The sequence below is a fragment of the Bison bison genome, unplaced genomic scaffold (assembly GCF_000754665.1).
Source record: "Bison bison bison isolate TAMUID 2011002044 unplaced genomic scaffold, Bison_UMD1.0 scf7180017864260, whole genome shotgun sequence".
Classification (NCBI taxonomy): domain Eukaryota; kingdom Metazoa; phylum Chordata; class Mammalia; order Artiodactyla; family Bovidae; genus Bison; species Bison bison.
This window is the reverse complement of record NW_011494832.1, coordinates 7,464,041-7,483,797: the sequence shown is the minus strand read 5'-3', so window position 1 is coordinate 7,483,797 and position 19,757 is coordinate 7,464,041. Positions and strand designations below refer to the sequence as shown.

Sequence of the window (19,757 nt, the reverse complement as noted above, 5' to 3'; positions counted from 1 at the left end):
TAACATCCTCCTTCTTTCTCATCAGTGCCTGATGCTAGGCCATTGTAGCGCATGGAAGTAGCTCTCCTACACTATGGAAGAAGTGTAGGATGTCATACAGATGTCCCTTCCCATCTAGCACTTCAGTAGGAGCTGAGTCAGTTAAGGTCCTCTGGGAAACAGACACCAGGATGGAATTAGAATTGCAAGGGAATCTTTGAAGGCAGTGCTTTTGAAAAATAAAAGTGAGAGAAAGGAGAAGGAGCCAGGTAAATATTTTAAGAGTATGACATAGGTCTGCCACTTATGGGAAGAGTTAGGGGAAAGAAGGAATATTTGGAAGGAAGAATCTCTGAATGTGATGTACCTATGAGGAAGTTGTAGGCGACCCAATGCGGAGTTCTCTTTCAGGAAGGGATGACCAGTTCTGAGTTTCCCTGCTACACTCAGTTATCAAATTGCCCTGGGACCGGACATTAGCTAGAGGCCATCAGTTGACTGTACCCTTTGCATCTGGTTCTCACTCAGAGGATTCTGAGCAGTGTACTTTCTTGGCTGCCACAGGGAACAAAGGAATTACCCATCTCATTTCTTTATATTGTTTGTTGTTTTAAAGGCTGTCATCAAGCTAAAGAGCACAAGTTACCCTCCTTGTCTGCCTTGGAGCCATAATTGGCTTGTACTGGGAGATGGAAGATTGAAATAGCGGAAAGTAAAACATATATTTTAATTTTTAAAAAATTCCAATTGCAGCTATTCTTTTATGTCGTAAGATGTTGAAACTTGCCTTTTTCAGAGCTGTTTTAAAGACATGTATTCTCCATAAAACTCTCTCAGAATTAGCCTAAATAGTAAGTGTACATTAACATTTAGGGTATGAATAATCAAAATAAATGCTTAATGATATGCCTAAAGCCCACTTATTTTTATTTCATGTTGAGGACCTCCCTACCTTCATGAAGGAAGCTCTCATGAAGTCAATATCCTGCAAGTTCAGATATGCCTCAGTTTATGAACAGATCCTCACAGAAGTAGGAATTTTGTTAGCACTCTCTGTCCCAGTTTCTTAAAATCAGGTCAATTCCCCCATACGGGATCTGTGGCCCAGATGCAGCCTATACACCATGTTATATGTGTGTGTGTGTGTGTGTGTGTGTAAATATATATGTGTGTGTGTATATATATATTCATTTAATTCATATGTAGAGTCCATAAAAATTATAGAATTCATATTTCATAGCTCTTACATACATATACATTTTATTCTTAGCAAAACAGTGGGAATACTGCACCAAAAACTCATGTGTGTTTTTCTTAAATGAACCAAAGCAAAATTGCTTTCTAAACATATGTATAAACATATATATGTATGAAATATACAAAGTCAAAATTTTAATATGATTTGAATCTTCTGACTGTATACACACATTGCTGAGAGGTTTTATCATAAATAAATGTTGAATTTTGTCAGATGCTTTTTCTGCATCTATTGAGCTGATCATAAGACTTTTATTCTTCATTTTGTTAGTGTGGTGTATTGCACTGGCTGGTTTGCAAATGTTAGACCTTCCTTGTATTCCCAAAATAAATTCCATTTGATTATGATGTATGATCCTTTTAAAATGATGACTGAATTCAGTTTTCTCATATTTTGTTGGAAGATTCTTGAATCTATGTTTATCAGAAATTTTTTGGCCTGTGATTTTCTTTTCTTATGTTCTTTTCTAATTTTGTTATCACAGTAAAACAGGCCTCATAAATTGAATTTGAAAGAGTTCCTACTAATTTTTGGAATATTTTGAGAAAGATTGCTATTAATTCTGTTTGGTAGAATTCAGTAGTGAAGTCTTCTGGTCTTGAATTTTGTTGGAATTTTTTTTTTAAAGTATCGTTGATTTATAGTATTGTGTTGATTTCAGGTATAGAGCAGAGTGATTTGGGGACATATATATATATATAATATATATTATATATATATCTTCTTCCTTTTGATTCTCTTCCATTATAGGTTATTTCAAAATATTGAATATGTCAGTATTTCCCTCACAACAGTAAATCCTTGTTGTTTATGTGTTGTAGATATGGTAGTGTGTGTCTCTTAATCTCATATTCCTAAAATATCCCTCCTTCCTTCCCTCTTGTTTTCTATGTCTGTGAGTCTATTTCTGTTTTGTTAATATGTTCATTTTACTTTTTTTTTAATTCCAAATATAAATGTTATCATATAATTTTTATCTTTCTCTTCTGACTTCACTTATCTCTATGTCCATTCATGTTACTATAAATGGCATTATTTCATTCTATGACTGAGTAATATCCGTCAGTGGCTTTCCTGGTGGCTCAGTGGTAAAGAATCCATCTGCATTGCAGGAGACGCAAGAGACATGGGTTTAATCCCTGGTTTGGAAAGATCCCTGGAGTAGGAAAGGCCAACTCACTCTAGTATTCTTGCCTGTTTAAGATTCCATGGACAAAGGAGCCTTGCAGCCTACAGTCCATTGAACTGCAGAGTCAGACTTGACTGAGTGTCCACACACACACTCACACACACACACACACAATATTTCATTGTGTGTGTGTGCATATACACATATCACATCTTACTTATCAATCCACTTTTTGATTACTGATTGAGACTCCTACTAGTAATCAGCCTGTTCATATTTTCTATTTCATCATGATTCAGTCTTTGTAGGTTATACGTTTCTAGAAATTTATCCATTTTTTCTAAGTTGTCCAATTTGTTGGTGTATATTTATTCATAATAGTGTCTTAATGATCTTTTGTATCAGTTGTAATATCATGTGTTTAATTTCTGATTTTGTTTATTTGAATCATCTCTTTTTCTTGGTGAGTCTAGATTAACATTTGTCAATTTTCTGTAATTTTTTCACAGAACTAGCTCTTACTTTATTGATCTTTTCTGTAGTCTTTTTACTTTCTGTTTCATTTATTTCTGCTGCAATTGTTATTCCTTTCCTTCTACTTTGTGCATTGTTCTTTTTCTAGTTCCTTGAGATGTAAAGTTTGCTGGAGACCTGTTTCTTGAGGTAGGCATTTATTGCTATGAACTTGTGTTGTAAAACTGCTTTTGCTGTATCCCACAAATTTTCGTGTATTTCCATTTTTGTTTGTCTCAAAGTATTTTTTATTTCTCTTAGGTTTCTTCTTTGACCCACTGGTTGTTCAGTAACATTTTGGTTAATCTCCTTACATTTGTGAATTTTCCAGTTTTCTTTGCATAATTAATTTCTAGTTTCATGCCATGATGATCAGAAAAGACACTTGCTATGATTTCAGTTCTCTTAAATTTATTGACTTGTTCTGTGGCCTAAAATAATTTATCCTGGAAAATATTCCATTTGCAATTGAGAATAATTTGTTTTCTGTTGCTTTGGGGTAGAAGAGTGTATACATGTTATGTACATTTGTCTAACATGTCATTTAAGGTCAATGATTTTATTTATTGATTTTCTGTCTGGATAATATATCCATTGTATAAGTGGGATAATAAAATCTACTACTAATTATTACATTGCCATCTATTTTTCCCTTTAGGTCTGTTAATATTTGGTTTATATATTTAGGTGCTCCTATATTGGATACCTAAATATTTACAAATGTTATATCCTCTTGTTGAAGTGACTCCTTTATATCTGTGTAACACCCATATTTATCTTTTATTATGGTCTTGTTTTAAAGTCAATCTTGTCTGATATAATTCTAGCTACTCTAGCTTTCTTTTGGGTTCCTTTTGAATGCAATCCCTTCGCTTTCAGTCTGTGTCTCCTTATTTCTACAGTGAGTCTCTTGTAGGCAGCATAGACATGGGTCTTATTTTTTTTTTTAATCTCTTTAGCCATTCTATGTGTTTTGATTATAGAATTTCGTTTGATGAGATTTAAAGTAATCATTGATAACTATGTACTTATTACCATTTTGTTAATTGTTTACTGGCTATTTTTGTAGTTCCTCTCTTTTGCGCTCTTCCTTTGTGGTTTATTGAGTTTCTTTATTTTTAATAATTGTATTAATTTATTTTTATTTTTGGCTGTGCCATGTCTTCAGTGCTGTGTAGCCTTTTCTCTAGTCACAGAATACAGAGGCTACTCTTTTTTTGCAGTGCATGAGCTCCTCATTGCAATGGCTTCTCTTACTGCAGAGCACAGGCTCTAGGGTGTGCGGGCTTTAGTAGTTGTGGTGCATAGGCTCAATAGTTGTGGTTCCCCAGCTCTACAGCACAGGCTTAATAGTTATGGTGCGTGGGCTTGGTTGTTCTGCAGCATGTGGGTTCTAACTGGACCAGAGATCAAACCCATGTGTCCTTCATTAGCAGGCAGATCCTTTACCACTGAGCCATCAGGGAAACCCTGCTGGCTTTCTTTAGTAATACACTTCTTTCTTGTCATCTTTTGTGTATTTACTGTAGGTTTTTGGTTTGTAGTTATCATGAGGCTTACATATAATACCTTATATCTATAATAGTCTATTTTGAGTTAACAGCAAATTGAATTTGATCCCATTTTATATCTTAACATCTTTGATGTTCGTTTTACATGTGCCTGCCTTAACTATTTATTGTAATCATAGTTACTTCTACCACTTTTGCCTTTGATCTTTATATTGGCTTTATGCATACTTAATCTACTACTTTTACTATAGATTCACCTTTCCAGTGAGATTTATTGTTTCTTATGTTTCCTAGTTAGCAATTAGTGCCCTTTCTTTTCGTTAAAGAAGTCCTTTTACATTTCTTGTAAGGCAGATTTAGTGGTGATCAGCTCCTTTAGATTTACTTTTCTGGGAAAACTATCTCTTCAATTCTGAATGATAAGTTTGCCAGGTGGAGTATTATTGGATAGAATTTTTTTTTAGCATTCTGAATATTTTGTATCATTCTTTTCTGGCCTACAAAGTCTGATGAAAAATCTAATAATCTTATGGGGTTTCTGTTGTACATAACACGTTGTTTCTCTCTCTCACGCCCTCCCTTTCTCTCTCTCCCCCACCCCCAACTCTCTCTCTCTGTTTCCCCCTCTGAATCTTTTTTTTTACTTTCAGTCATACCAAAAATTCTTTTGCTTATGGTAAAATGCTAGTTTTCTGTATAGCCAGTGTAGAATAATCATTCAGAACACTATGGCATAAATTTATATTTGAAAATACTAAGTGTAAGAAAGTTAAAAAGGAATGATCTATCTCAGGGACAAAAGGGTGATGATTTGTAGCCTTTAGCAAATGGAGTCAGCCTGAATCAACTACTCTTAAGAATAATCAGACAAAAATGTTTCTCAAAAATGGTTGTCCTCTGAAAAGGGAAAAGTGATTCCTTTTGTGAGTTAGTAGTCATTGAAATGGAGAGAAAATCTAGGGAATAAGGTCATAGGCAAGAGACGGTTAGAGGACCAGCTCTAGAGTCCAAGGACATAAAAGGGACTCAGAAAATTCTGAGTTCTTCTGGTCCCTTACACCTTGAAGTTTATGTCTTTCTCCAGTTCCCTGTGTGTCCATATCCCTGGACTGCTGCTCTACTTCCTATAGCCTAATTTCTGCTCATTTATCATGCCTCATGCTTCCGCTAGTTACTGGAACTTTCTTACCTGGTGTAGACATCTGAGGTCCATTTTATCCCACTGTTAGACCCTTTACCCTTTGGCCCTTATAATCTATCAGGATTCACCCTTTAAGAAAAAAATCTTATTATGCTACTGAACACACTGCTTTACTTTTGGGGAGGCTTTTTTCTCTTTCTAAAAACTTTTTGTTTTGTACTGGGGTATAGCCAATTAGCAATGCTGTGATAATTTCAGGTGAACTGTGAAGGGACTCAGCCATACATATACATGATCCATTCTCCCCAAAACTCTGCTCATAACGTTGAGCAGGGTTCCCTGCGCTATACAGTAGGTCTTGTTGGTTGTGCGTTTTAAAAATAGCAACATTGAAACATGTATATTATCGTACGTGAAATGAATCACCAGTCCAGGTTCGATGCACAATTCAGAGTGCTCGAGACTGGTACACTGGGATGACCCAGAGGGATGGAATGGGGAGGGAGGTGAGAGGGGGGTTCAGGATGGGGAACACATGTACACCCGTGGCAGATTCATGTCAATGTATGGCAAAACCAATACAATATTGTAAAGTAATTAGCCTCTAATTAAAATAAATAAAGTTATATTAAAAACAAACAAAAAATAGCAACACTGCCTTACTTTTTAATTGGACAACAGCCACAGTGTTGAACTCTCTTATAGTTGTATCCTACTAGTACAGATGATCTGGAGCTTTATGTAACCAGTTGCATTATCTGCCTGCCCTCATGGTGGCGAAGTCTTTGCTCGAGTAAACAGGTCTCCTTTTGGCTTGCTACTCTTTCCTACTGGTTCCATTATGCCAACCTCATGGGTTATCTCACATCTATGTAAACCTTCCCAAGACTTAAAAATAGACGGAATTTTGAGAGAGAAATGATGCACGAAAAAGATAGCAAAATGCAAAGGACAAAATTAATTCAAGAAACTGCAAATAACTCATTGTAACCATTGTAGCTAGCATGGTTTATGGAGAGTTTACTTAGCAAAGCAGGTATGGAAGCGATAGAAACTAAAGTGTTACCTGTGACTAGGGAAAGTTGCCAGTGCTAGAGACTGCTGATGATCCACACTTACCATTCTCTTTCTTCCTCTTTATAATACAATCCTTTCTGTTATAACTGAACACATAGCCACCAACCTAAACTCTCTTGCAGCTAGGTAGAAACATGTGACTACACTCAAACCAAATGAATTGTATCTGCAATTAGTGGCGAAAATCCCTTACAAATGAAGTGTTTGTCCTTTCTCTTTTCTTTTTGTGCTGGCAAAAAATAGCGAACTTTGGATCTGCTACCTTAGAATTCATGTCTAGAAGAACAGGGGCACCCCATCAGTCCTGGATCTTTGAGTTTTTATGTAAGTAAGAATAAACTTTTATGTAGGTCTCTGCTTTGAGGTTTTATTTTTATACCTACCCATGTCCTTATTAACAAAAAGCTTTTGAAGACTTTGGAGTGAATTGTGAATAAAAAAAAAAAACTTAATATTGCTATGCCAAAAATAATAACACCAGTCAAATGAAGGTTATAATGAAACACAGTCAAGCCCTAACTTACACTGATGCCAGGATGACTCTCCCAGTTTTAGTTGCAATGCTCTTACTGGCCAATGTCATAGGAACATAAATCAGAGATATCTCTTCCTCTTTTTCACTGAAATGGATTGATAGTATCTTAATTGGCTTAGGAATGGTAACGTTGCCTTTCAGTGTCAGTGTTCAGTGATAGGGCAAGTAGACAGCCATGTTTTTGAAATTATATTTGGCCTGAAACAGAGCAACTCTTTTATATTCCCACCAGAGCAATTTAGCTCTTCTTCTAAGCATTTTAATTCAAACATTGCTAATGTTCGTATGATCTCCAGTAGAGGGAGAAGAGTCTTCTAACATTTTAATCTTTTGTCCAGGTGAACTGTTTCTTCCAGAGTTGTGAGCAAGTGTCAGAAAATTATACAAAGGAATTCAATTTTCCTAGGAGCTTTGGTAACTGAGATCTTGTTCCTAGCAAAGGAGGTTGCGTGAACAGTGCTGTCAGAATGATTACACTAAAAATGGACAAAGCCCTGTACAAGCATTATCTCCTCTTATGTTGCCAGCATTCCTAAGAGGAAAGACTCTACTGCCATTTTACAGATGTAGACTCTGGTGTAGCAAGCTTCAGGGATTTGCCTAGGGTCATGGCAAGTGGTAAAGCTGGTATTCAAATCCAGTAAATCTGACTTCATAGCACTGGTTTAATCTGCCCACTGTGCTCCCTTATGGCTCATATGAGGAGCTGTGTACTGCTACCCTTTACCTCTCAGTGTTGCATGTAATCAGTCTTAAAGCCATTGGGTGTTAATCCACCATCTGTGAACAGTTGACTTGGTATGGCCTAGCAATAGTGCAATTTTAGTCAGAGTGCTACTATTCCTGACCCTGGAAAGGCAATGGTGAGAAAATATATGCACAGGATAATCAAAGTTTGATAGATGTGTCTGAAGTTAAATCTATGGGCAGCTTCTAAAAATCCCTGAGCCTAACCTATCATTTCATTAGTTTTAAACCAGGGTGGTGTTTCTTAATAAAAATCATGCCAAATCTAGTTTTAGGATCATTTTCCTTTCCTTTGAAAATTTACTCTTCTGAAGTTTTCAAATAGGAAGTTTCATATATCACTTCTAAATATATTATACCACTTTTTTTTTCCCATTTACAGATCATAAATTTGAAATAGGAAGAAAACCTGGAATGACCTGAGCACAGGAACAAGAGCAGCCTGCATTTCAATGTGATTTAATCAGTGGGTCTGGCTGTGAATTTTTCTAGTGAGTAGGCTCTGTAATGAGCTGCTTATTTTCCCAGTTATCATAATAGAAAGGGCATGAACCAGAAACTGGTTCCAGAGGAGTGCCTCGTGACTGTCAGATTAGAGGAGGAGTTGCTTTGCAGAACTTGCCTCTGACTCAGCTCTGTGAAATTCACCAACATCCTTCTCCCAGATAAAGACTTAAGTGACAACATGAGAAATCTGTTGAAGCCTCTTAGTAGAGAACGATTCTGAGAGCTGAACTTTCTCCTTTACTGAAGGGATGCTGACTGCTGATCTAGATAAGAATGGGCTGAAGTGCTGTTTTATTATGAAACTGAGATTAATACAATTTATGGTCCTGTAGACCTATGGGATAAAAAGCTTCTCTGGCTTCACATGTGGCTTCTGGCATATGTGATCTTTCTCCTCTGAGCTATAGGAACTGGTTGTGCTTTCTTGATGAGACTAACTATATTATACAATAATATGCCTCAAAATAGGGCTCCTCTGGTGGCACAATGGTTAAGAATGCAGGAGACACAAGAGACAAGGGTTCCATCCTGAGGGGTCAGGAAGATCCCCTGGAGAAGAAATGGCAACCCACTTTAATATTCTTGCCTAGAAAATTGTATGGACAGATGAGTCTGGTGGACTACAAGTCCAAGAGGTCGCACAGAGTCAGACACGACTGAGTACACATAGATACCTCAAAATAATTTTCATGTTCTATACTGAATTCACTTTCTCAGAGTTTTCTGTGTCATACTTGTATTTCCCTGAGATTAGTAATATAAGAGTCGGACATGACTGAGCGACTTCACTTTCAATTTTCACTTTCATGCGTTGGAGAAGGAAATGGCAACCCACTCCAGTGTTCTTGCCTGGAGAATCCCAGGGATGGGGGAGCCTGGTGGGCTGCCGTCTATGGGGTCGCACAGAGTCGGACAGGACTGAAGTGCCTTAACAGTACCGATGTAAATATACTTATTGAATAATGAGGGGGAGTGATTCCTCTCTTTCTTTTAGTTATTCTAAAGAATTTTCCCTTTAGTTGTCCAGTGTTATTTTTTTTGCTTCCTAGTCACAGACTGCTTACTGAAATTGATGAAATTGTATTTAGTAGTTTATGACCTATAAAAGCAACAATAGGTATATTGTTCAACTTAAATTTTCCACAATTCAGAATAGCCTTAAATGATTAAATGAAAGTTATATTAATAAACTTAGTGTCATGTGAACTATATATTACGTTTAAAATCCCATATTTGAATTTCTGTGATTTGAGCTTCAGAACATAGGGCCCTAGATGTAATTTCTCAGTATTTTGGAGTCTAAACACATAAACTCTCTTTTTCTGTAAGAAATCTTTCTTTTTTCTTATTTATGTTCCACAGTTTATGTTCCAGCCAGTTCCACTGGTTGCCACCTAGACTTATTTATGTGTTATTCTGTGAAATTTATAAAACATATCTAGCTTGATTTCAAGTTATGATGGTGAGTAAGACTTATTTTACTTTTGGTTAGTAGATTACATAAATATTGAAATCATAACTCTGTTGCATTATAAAATATAAAATATTTACCCCTGCACTTAACAAGCATGGCCCAAATGTCCAACATGGTGGAGGTGTGGGGGCAGAGAGAAGAGAACACTGTGAGGCTACAGACAGAATGAGATGCTCTGTATCCTGTCAAGGAATTTATAAAAAGATGAACAACATTCACTGTTCATATACCTTTGTCCCTTATTTTCTGTTTTTATAATATTTATTTATTTGGCTGCGTGGGTTCTTAGTTGCAGCATGCCGGAGTTTTCCTTGCAGTGCAGGCTCTTTGCGACACTCGGGCTTCACTCTAGCTGTGAAGCACAGGCTCTAGAGTGCGCAGGCTCAGAAGTTGCATTGAGGGCTTAGTCGCCCTGAGGCATGTGGGGTCTTAGTTCCTTGGCCAGAGAACTGGCGTCACCTGCGTTGGAAGGTGGATCCTTAACCACTGGACCACCAGGAAAGTCCCCCTTATTTCTTAAGTTATGTAATGAATCATTCTTTAATGATTTAAACTCCAATTTGTTGGGTAAAAGCATCCTTTCATCTCAAATTACCCTGTAAGTAATCGTAACATAAACTGTGTGTACGTTACTCTAAGACTGAGGTTGCATCATGAGGTCCAAATTTTTTACTTCTAAGATTAGGCTGCTGCTGCTGCTAAGTTGCTTCAGTCGTGTCCGACTCTGTGTGACCCCATAGATGGCAGCCCACCAGGCTCCCCCGTCCCTGGGATTCTCCAGGCAAGAACACTGGAGTGGGTTGCCATTGCCTTCTCCAATGCATGAAAGTGAAAAGTGAAAGTGAAGTCGCTCAGTCGTGTCCGACTCCTAGCGACCCCATGGACTGCAGCCTACCAGGCTCTGCCATCCATGGGATTTTCCAGGAAAGAGTACTGGAGTGGCTAAATGAGGGAAATTCTTCAGGAACCAAAAGCTGCCTTTAACTATAAGGGACTAGTTCACAGAGAAAAACTAATTAATGCTAACTCACTCTTACTGCTTTCTCTTCAAAGCTATTAAAGAGCTATGAAATAAAGCTGTGAACATCCCCATTTGAAAGTAACAGAGGTGGAGGGCTGACTACAACAGGCCTGCGGTATCTACATGGCTGGCAGGTGAGCCTGTTAGACAGAAGGGAGTTTATTACAACTGCTGGTGGTGTGATAGGCTGCTTCTACATGGCACCCCATGATCCCTGCATCCTGGAATTGACACCCTTGTGCAATCCCCTCCTTTAGTGACTTGCTTCTAAAGAAGAGAATACAGCAAAAGTGATGTCACTTCCAAGAGCAGTCTAGGAAACCCTGTGGTGCTCCCTCTCAATCTCTCGCCGGCGATCTCTGCTGAATCCAGCGGCTGCAGTGAGCTGCCCTGGAGATGAGCAAGGAGTTAAGGACTTGAGGACAGCCTGAAGACTGTAGTCAGTGCACCATTCCAGAGCGAACCGTGTGTATGAGCTTGGGAGTAGATCCTGTTTCACTTCAGCCTTGAGGTGACTGTGACCTGTGGTAGACCCTGAGTCAGAGGAACCAGCCAAGCTGCCCTGGATCCCTCACCCAAACCGCGAGTTCACAAATATGGCTTATTTAAAATGACTATATTTCAGGGTGATTTATTACAAAGTCAGAGACAACTGATACAAATTCCTGTTTCCTAGGGTTGTAAAAGTAAGGTTTTAGCTATGAAATGAGATGGTGGAGAGAAATAGGAAAAAGAAAATTAGGATGGCTGAGTCAAAGGAGGGCAGATTAGACTCATGACCATAGGCATCATTTTTTTTCCCCCCTCAACCAAGTTTTTGAGAGTGAAGGGGGAAAAGTGAGGAAGATAAAAGTAAATAAAGGCTTTATAGCAATTGATTCAGAAAAACTCCAGAGATGAGGTTAATCAGTGGGAAATCCATTTTACTGTGGCATCAACACAGTATGTATGAATGTGATCAATTACAATGGCAATTATAATTATACTGTATGTATAATTAGGTAGACTATACTACTCACACCCTAGGATCATAGAAATGAGAACATGTACACAGATCATCCAGTGCAGTAACTGGCACGAGGGAGTTGGCTCCTCCCTGTATGGTCTAATTTTCCTCTTATATTCTTGGAGTGTAAGAGTCCCATTTGGTGGTTGTGACTACTCAGTGTTTAACTTGAATAAGTGCTCACAGAAGTTTTGACAAAGGTTATGAGAGCTGCAGGTCCGTCTTGAGCACTGAGGCTTTTACCCTCATGCATTCTGTACAGAGAGATTTTCTAATCAAATTAGATTTCTAATTTGCCTTTTAAGTATGGGATTTGGAGTTCACATTCCAGAAATGAAATCCATTTTAACACTCACTTTTCAACACATATGTAGATCTAAGTCTGACATGCTGTCTTAGTTGAATTCTGCTGAATTTTCTGTTTGAGGCTGCCTGAAACAAGATGGTGTGTGTGTGTATGTGTGTGTGTGTGTGTGCATGTGTGCATGCACGCACGTGCTCAGTCATGTCTGACTCTTTGCGACCCCATGTATTGTAGCCTGCCAGGCTTCTCTGTCCATGGAATTTTACAGGCAAGAATACTGGAATGGGTTGCTATATCCTACTCTAGAGGATCTTCCCAATTCAGGGATTGAACCTGTGTCTCCTGCATCTCCTGCATTGGCAGGCTGATTCTTTACTACCTCAACTCCTGGGAAACCCTGAAACAGAATAATTTTTTTTTTTCCAAATAATCATGGAGGCACACTTTCCCTCTGTCTCTCCCTCTCTCCCTCTTTCTTCTAGGATTAGTGTCTGAAATATCAGTTAATAAATATTTTACATTTTTTCCACATTACTTTTTTTCCTTCTCTTCTGGCATCATATTTTGACATAGATTATTCATCTTTCAAAACAGCTATGTGTTTTGTGGCAGCTGATGTCCGACGTGTGCGACTCCATAGATGGCAGCCCACCAGGCTCCCCTGTCCCTGGGATTCTCCAGGCAAGAACACTGGAGTGGGTTGCCATTTCCTTCTCCAAAGAGAGGACAAAGTTATTAGCAAATGAATAACACTTCTTCCTGAAAAATGGCAGTCAAAGAATTACTAATTATTCTCTCCCTACCACATATAAATAAAATAGTTGGAAAGCAACAAAACCCAACTCTGTAATTTAAGTTGGAAAAGGACTGATTATAAGGACATGAAAGCACTTAGGACTGAAGGGAGGGTGGGAAAACAAGCTTGAAAGGAAAGGCACTTTTCACCTAGAGAAAGTCTTCAAAGCAAGAACCGCTGGATAGTCTGATTCAGACACCACTCCTTAAATCAGTAAAGGGGTGAGGGGTTGGTTTTCTTTTCCATTTTGTGACATTTTACTTAAATTTCAAAGTCCTGAGAGAGAATCTGGTTGGGGGAGCATAGGTCAGCTAGGCATGCCTATTTATACAAATAAAGCAAAATAAATGATAATGAAATAGATTCCCGGTCCCCTTAAGCTTCTGAAGGAGAGGACATCCTAACCCTAACTCACTTTCCTTCTGAGGCTGCACATGTTGTGAAAGACATAATTTCCCAGGAAAATCTCGGGGTGCTGGTGGGAAGTAGAAATGGATGCTGGATGGCTTAAAAGGCAAAAATTTATCACAGGTGTTTCCTAAACACTCAGTTGACAGAAAGCAACCCACCTGAACTGCATTAAGATCCAGTCTATAAAACTCTACGGGGTCATCTTCAGGTCAGATGAAAGGCATTATTTCTTGGTGGTTTGGAACATAGATTCTATAGCCAAACTGAATGGACTAAAAGACCAGCTCGTTAGCCTGGTAAGCATCAGACTTTAGCAAATTGTCTAACCTTTCTGTACCTTAATTTCCTTATCTTCAAAAAGGAATAGTAACAGTGCCTACCTGAAAAGTATGGCATAATGATTACTTATGTTATTCTGTACTCAACAGTTGGTAACTTTCAATTAGTGTTACTATTAAAATGAACAAAGTAGGATTAACAATCTAGATTCATGAGATCCAAGATGAGTCTCAGTGTTTTAAAATATAATTAATATACAAAAATATTGCATATGATTAATATGCAATTGAGTGAATTTGGACATAAATGTAAACTTGTATCACTATCACCACAATCCAGGTAATTAACATCTATCACCTCCAAAAGTTTCCTTGTGTCTTTTGGTTTTTGTTTCTGTTTTTTCTTTGTGATATAAGGACACTTCATGAGACCTGCTCTCTTAACAAACTTTTAAGTACACAATTCCTTATTGTTAACTATAGGCATGTGTTGTACAGCAGGTCTTTGGAACTTCTCTTGTGTAAGGGCTTCCCTGATGGCTCAGCAGAAAAGAACCCACCTGCCAATGCGGGAGATGCAAGAGACGCAGGTTCAGTTCCTGGGTGGGCAAGATCTCCTGGAGAAGGAAACGGCACTAAGCAACAACCTTTGTGTAACTGTAACTTCATGTGCTTAGTCACTCAGTTATGGCTGACTCTGTGCGACCCCATGGACTATGGCCTGCCAGTCTCCTTTGTCCACGGAATTTTCCAGGCAAGAATACTGGAAAGGGTTGTCTTCTCCAAACTGTAACTTCATACCACTGGACAATGTCTCCCCTCACCTCCTTCCCCCCATCCTCTGGTGACCATCATTCTACTGTCAGTTCTATACTTTTGCCTATTTTATATTCTTTAAAGATTAAGTGTCTGTAAACACAAAGATACTTTAAATTTGGGGAAAATAAGGTATTTGATAGCATTTCATTTTGAAAAACATAAGATAATTGCATTTTTGTGTCTATCTGAAGAATGGGTAAATATTTTCATGTTTGAATTTATATTTTGCTTGAGATATATATAGTTTAAGCCTTGATATATGTATCACAAAATCCTTACTGTTTTTGTTGTAGATACTCAAGATTTTCATTTCTTCTGCCTTTTCATGGCCATTGAACAAACCTAATAGATACATTCATATTCTTGGAGGGTATAATTAAGAAAAATATCTGGTGAAAGTTATATCCATTAAGTTGTTTGATTTTTGTATGGTAGAACTTCATTGAAAATACTGTTTAGATTAAGTTCTTTAAGTGTCACTAGATTATATCACGAATATTAATAGACTGCTTAAATTTTATGGACTGGTACTTAAATGGCAATACAGATTAGGTATGATTCAGGTACTTGTTAAAGAATATAAAAGGTGATGAGAAAAAAAAATCCTCATGAAGAACCTTCAGTGTCTGTGTAGATGGTCTATCATATGCTCCTATGTTAATCTAACAGAGAAGGCAATGGCACTCCACTCCAGTACTCTTGCCTGGAAAATCCCATGGATGGAGGAGCTTGGTGGGCTGCAGTCCATGGGGTCACTAAGAGTCAGATATGACTGAGTGACTTCACTTTCAATTTTCACTTTCATGCATTGGAGAAGGAAATGGCAACCCACTCCACTGTTCTTGCCTGGAGAATCCCAGGGATGGGAGAGCCTGGTAGGCTGCTATCTATGGGGTCGGACAGAGTCGGACACGACTGAAGCAACTTAGCAGCAGCAGCAGCAGCATGTTAATCTAAAGCAGCATAACTTAACTTTTGAGGTTTATCCATTGACCATCATGTTGAACTGTAGTAACTGGATTATCTGTGGCATCACGGCTTTGACTTATGCTGAGGTCCAATATGAGGATTTGTGTTAGGAAGCACCTTTATAAAATTTATCATTTTACTCTAAGGATATTATTTAGGACATATGTTATTCAACAGGATCCTCTTTGTGAGAACTGACAGAAGAAGTTAGGTTTTATTTTTAGTTCCTGAGGTTGCTGAGCATTTCCTGAATAGTTGATTTATCTTGAGGTTTCCATTAATTATGTAACTGAGCAAATTCCAAATTAAGATGACAATGACCAAGGAAATTTTTCAAAGGGCACAATATCAGGCCTTTCCCCAGATATGCTGAATTAGAATAAGGAGGCTACAGGTCCTAAGAATTTGTGGTTTTAGTGAAGCTCTCCAGGTGACTGCCTGTGATCAGATGTTGAAAATCATTGAAGTAAATAATCAAGTTTTCCATTTCTCATTTCCAGTTAGAAAACTTGAGGTCAAGTTGTAATCTACACTTAATGAGCCCATGTGATTTCATGTTAAGCAGATATTTTTTAAATTTGCTTATTTAAAATGTATCCTACTTTGATTTCTCTTTGCCTTAATTTTAGTATTATTTTCTACTTCATATTCTATTTCATTTTCTGTCTGCCAATCCAGATATAGTGGAAAATCAGAGTATGACTTTACTACAAGCCCCCCCATCCCCAGTTCTGCATCCTGGGATTCAACCAGCCTGTGTGCATGTGTGACACATAAGTGCTCAGTCATCTCTGACTCTTTGTGACCCTATGAACTATAGCCCACCAGGCTCCTCTGTTCATGGGATTTTCCAAGCAAGTGTACAGGAGTAGGTTGCCATTTCCTTCTCCAGGTATCTTCCTGACCCAGGAATCAAACCTGTATCTCTTGCCTCTCTTGCATTGACAGGTGAATTCTTTACCTCTGTGCCACCTGGGACACTCTCAACCAACCTGGGATGTTGATAAATATAGTTGATCCTGGTGAACATGGGTTTGAATTTTGTGGTCCATTTTAACATAGATTTTCTTTTTTAAGTAAAAACAGTACTATATAATTGGTAGTTGGTTGAATTCATGGATGAGGAACTGCACATACCGAAGGCCCAGTCTGGAACTTGAGCACCCTGAGATTTTGGTATTGACAGCACGTCCTGGAACCAGTTTCCTGTGGATACAAAGGGATGATTGTAGTTCACTCCTTTTTTACAGCCAAATAGTAATCTATTTTCAAAAATATATCAAAAGTTTCTTAATCATTTATCTGTTGATGGACATTTGAGTTCTTTCCAGTTTGTGTATTTTGAAGGAATGGTCTTGTAGACGTCTTCTCTGATCAGTATTTTGATTTTTCTTAGGTAATATCCTAGGAGAAGAATTGTTGGGTTACAGAGTAGCTCTCTATTTAACATTTTTAAAACTGCTTTTCCAAAGTGGTAGTATCATTTTACACTCTCACCTGCACAATATGAAAATTCCATGTGCTCAATGGCATTGCCAATGATTGAAACTTGTTAGTCTTTTGCAAATTAGGAGATATAATAATATTTCATTGTGGCTTGAATTTTCATTTCCTTCATGTTTTAAGGATGCTGAGAACATTTTCATGTACTTGATCATTTGGATGTCCTCCTCAGTAAAGTGTCTTTTCAAATTTTGGTCAATCTTTATTAGCTTGTTTTTATTTTATTACATTAAATGAGTTTTTTCCTTTAATATATTCTGGATATAAGTCTTTCTTCAAATATGCCTTATAAAGTATTTCTTCCAGCCTATGACTTGACTTTTGATTTTGCAATGTCATTTGAAGAGCAGAAGTAACTAATTTTAATGAAGCCCAATTTTATCTTTTCTTTCTAATTTTTTTCTTAGTGTTTTTGTGTCCAAAGAAATTTTTGGTGAATTTCATGTCTAAAAATATATTCTCCTATATTTTTCACAGAAGCTTTATGGTTGTGATTTTTACATTTAAGTTTATAATCTATCTCAAGACAATTTTTTCGTAGATGTGATGTTTTATTTTGCGCTCTACAGATATCCACTTGTTTAAACACCATTGCTGAAAAGATGATCTCTTTCTTATTAAGTTACCTTGACATTTTCATTGAATGCTGTTAAATATATGTTTAGGTCTAATCTGGAGAAGGAAATGGCAGCCCACTCCAGTTTTCTTGCCTGGAAAATCCCATGGATGGTGGAGCCTGGAAGGCTACTGTCCATGGGGTCGCAAAGAGTCGGAAACGACTGAGCGACTTCACTTTCACTTTAGGTCTAATCATGACCTATTTCCTGTCCCATTGATTTATTTCTTTATTTTATGACAATTACACAGCAACTCAATAACTGTAGCTGTATGAGGAGGATTAAAGTCAAAGAGACCAAGTAATATTAGCCAATGTAAATAAATATAGTAATCTTTTCAAGATTATTTTAGCTAAATCCTTGATATTTCCACATGGATTTTAGAATTACACAAATTCTCCTAATAAAGTGTCATTTTGTTGAACCTGTAAGCCGAACTGGGGAGAACTGACATCTCAATAATACTGACTCTTTAAATCCATGAACAAGGCCTATTTCTCCAATTATTTGGGTCAAATTCAACTATTGGGTTTGTCTTACAGAATTTCTTATTTAATTTGCTATGGTGGTAAATTATAATAATTTTTATTTATTTTTATTATCATTTTTAATATTTTATTTATTTTATTATTTATTTATTTATTTTACTTTACAATATTGTATTGGTTTTGCCATATATCAACATGCATCCACCACAGGTGTACACGTATTCCCCATCCTGAACCCCCCACTCCCAGCTCCCTCCCCATACCATCCCTCTGGGTCATCCCAGTGCACCAGCCCCAAGTTTCCTGTATCCTGCATAGAACCTGGACTGGCAATTCGTTTCTTATATGATATTATAAGTTGGCATGTTTTATTGCCATTCTCCAAAATCATCCCACCCTCTTCCTCCCCCACAGAGTCCAAAAGGCTGTTCTATACATCTGTGTCTCTTTTGCTGTCTCTCATACAGGATTGTCATTACCATCTTTCTAAATTCCATATATATGCGTTAGTATACTGTATTGGTGTTTTTCTTTCTGGCTTACTTCACTCTGTATAATTGGCTCCAGTTTCATCTACCTCATTAGAACTGATTCAAATGTATTCTTTTTAATGGCTGAGTAATACTCCATTGTGTATATGTACCACTGCTTTCTTATCCATTCATCTGATGATGGACATCTAGGTTGCTATTATAAACAGTGTGCGATGAACATTGGGGTACACGTGTCTCTTTCAATTCTGGTTTCCTCGGTGTGTATGCCCAGCAGTAGGATTGCTGGGTCATATGGCAGTTCTATTTCCAATTTTTTAAGGAATCTCCACACTGTTCTCCATAGTGGCTGTACTAGTTTGCATTCCCACCAACAGTGTAAGAGAGTTCCCTTTTCTCCACACCCTCTCCAGCATTTATTGCTTGTAGACTTTTGGATCGCAGCCATTCTGACTGGCATGAAATGGTACCTCATTGTGGTTTTGATTTGTATTTATCTGATAATGAGTGATGTTGAGCATTTTTTCATGTGTTTGTTAGCCATCTGTATATCTTCTTTGATGAAATGTCTATTTAGTTCTTTGGCCCATTTTTTGATTGGGTCATTTATTTTTCTGGAATTGAGCTGCAGGAGTTGCTTGTATATTTTTGAGATTAGTTCTTTGTCAGTTGCTTCATTTGCTATTATTTTCTCCCATTCTGAAGGCTGTCTTTTCACCTTGCTTATAGTTTCCTTTGTTGTGCAGAAGCTTTTAATTTTAATTAGATCCCATTTGTTTATTTTTGCTTTTATTTCCAATATTCTGGGAGGTGGGTCATAGAGGATCCTGCTGTGATGTATGTCAGAGAGTGTTTTGCCTATGTTCTCCTCTAAGAGTTTTATAGTTTCTGGTCTTATGTTTAGATCTTTAATCCATTTTGAGTTTATTTTTGTGTATGGTGTTAGAAAGTGTTCTAGTTTCATTCTTTTACAAGTGGTTGACCAGTTTTCCCAGGTCCACTTGTTAAAGAGATCGTCTTTTCTCCATTGTATATTCTTGCCTCCTTTGTCAAAGATAAGGTGTCCATAGGTGTGTGAGTTTATCTCTGGGCTTTCTATTTTGTTCCATTGATCTATATTTCTGTCTTTGTGCCAGTACCATACTGTCTTGATGACTGTGGCTTTGTAGTATAGCCTGAAGTC

The 19,757-nt window shown here is 37.5% G+C and overlaps 1 pseudogene; it reads right to left on the bottom strand.

Annotated features, from left to right (window-relative positions):
* Positions 1-11,205: 11,205 nt before the first annotated feature.
* LOC104994565 overlaps positions 11,206-19,757 on the bottom strand; it is a 79,710-nt pseudogene continuing 71,158 nt past the window's right edge.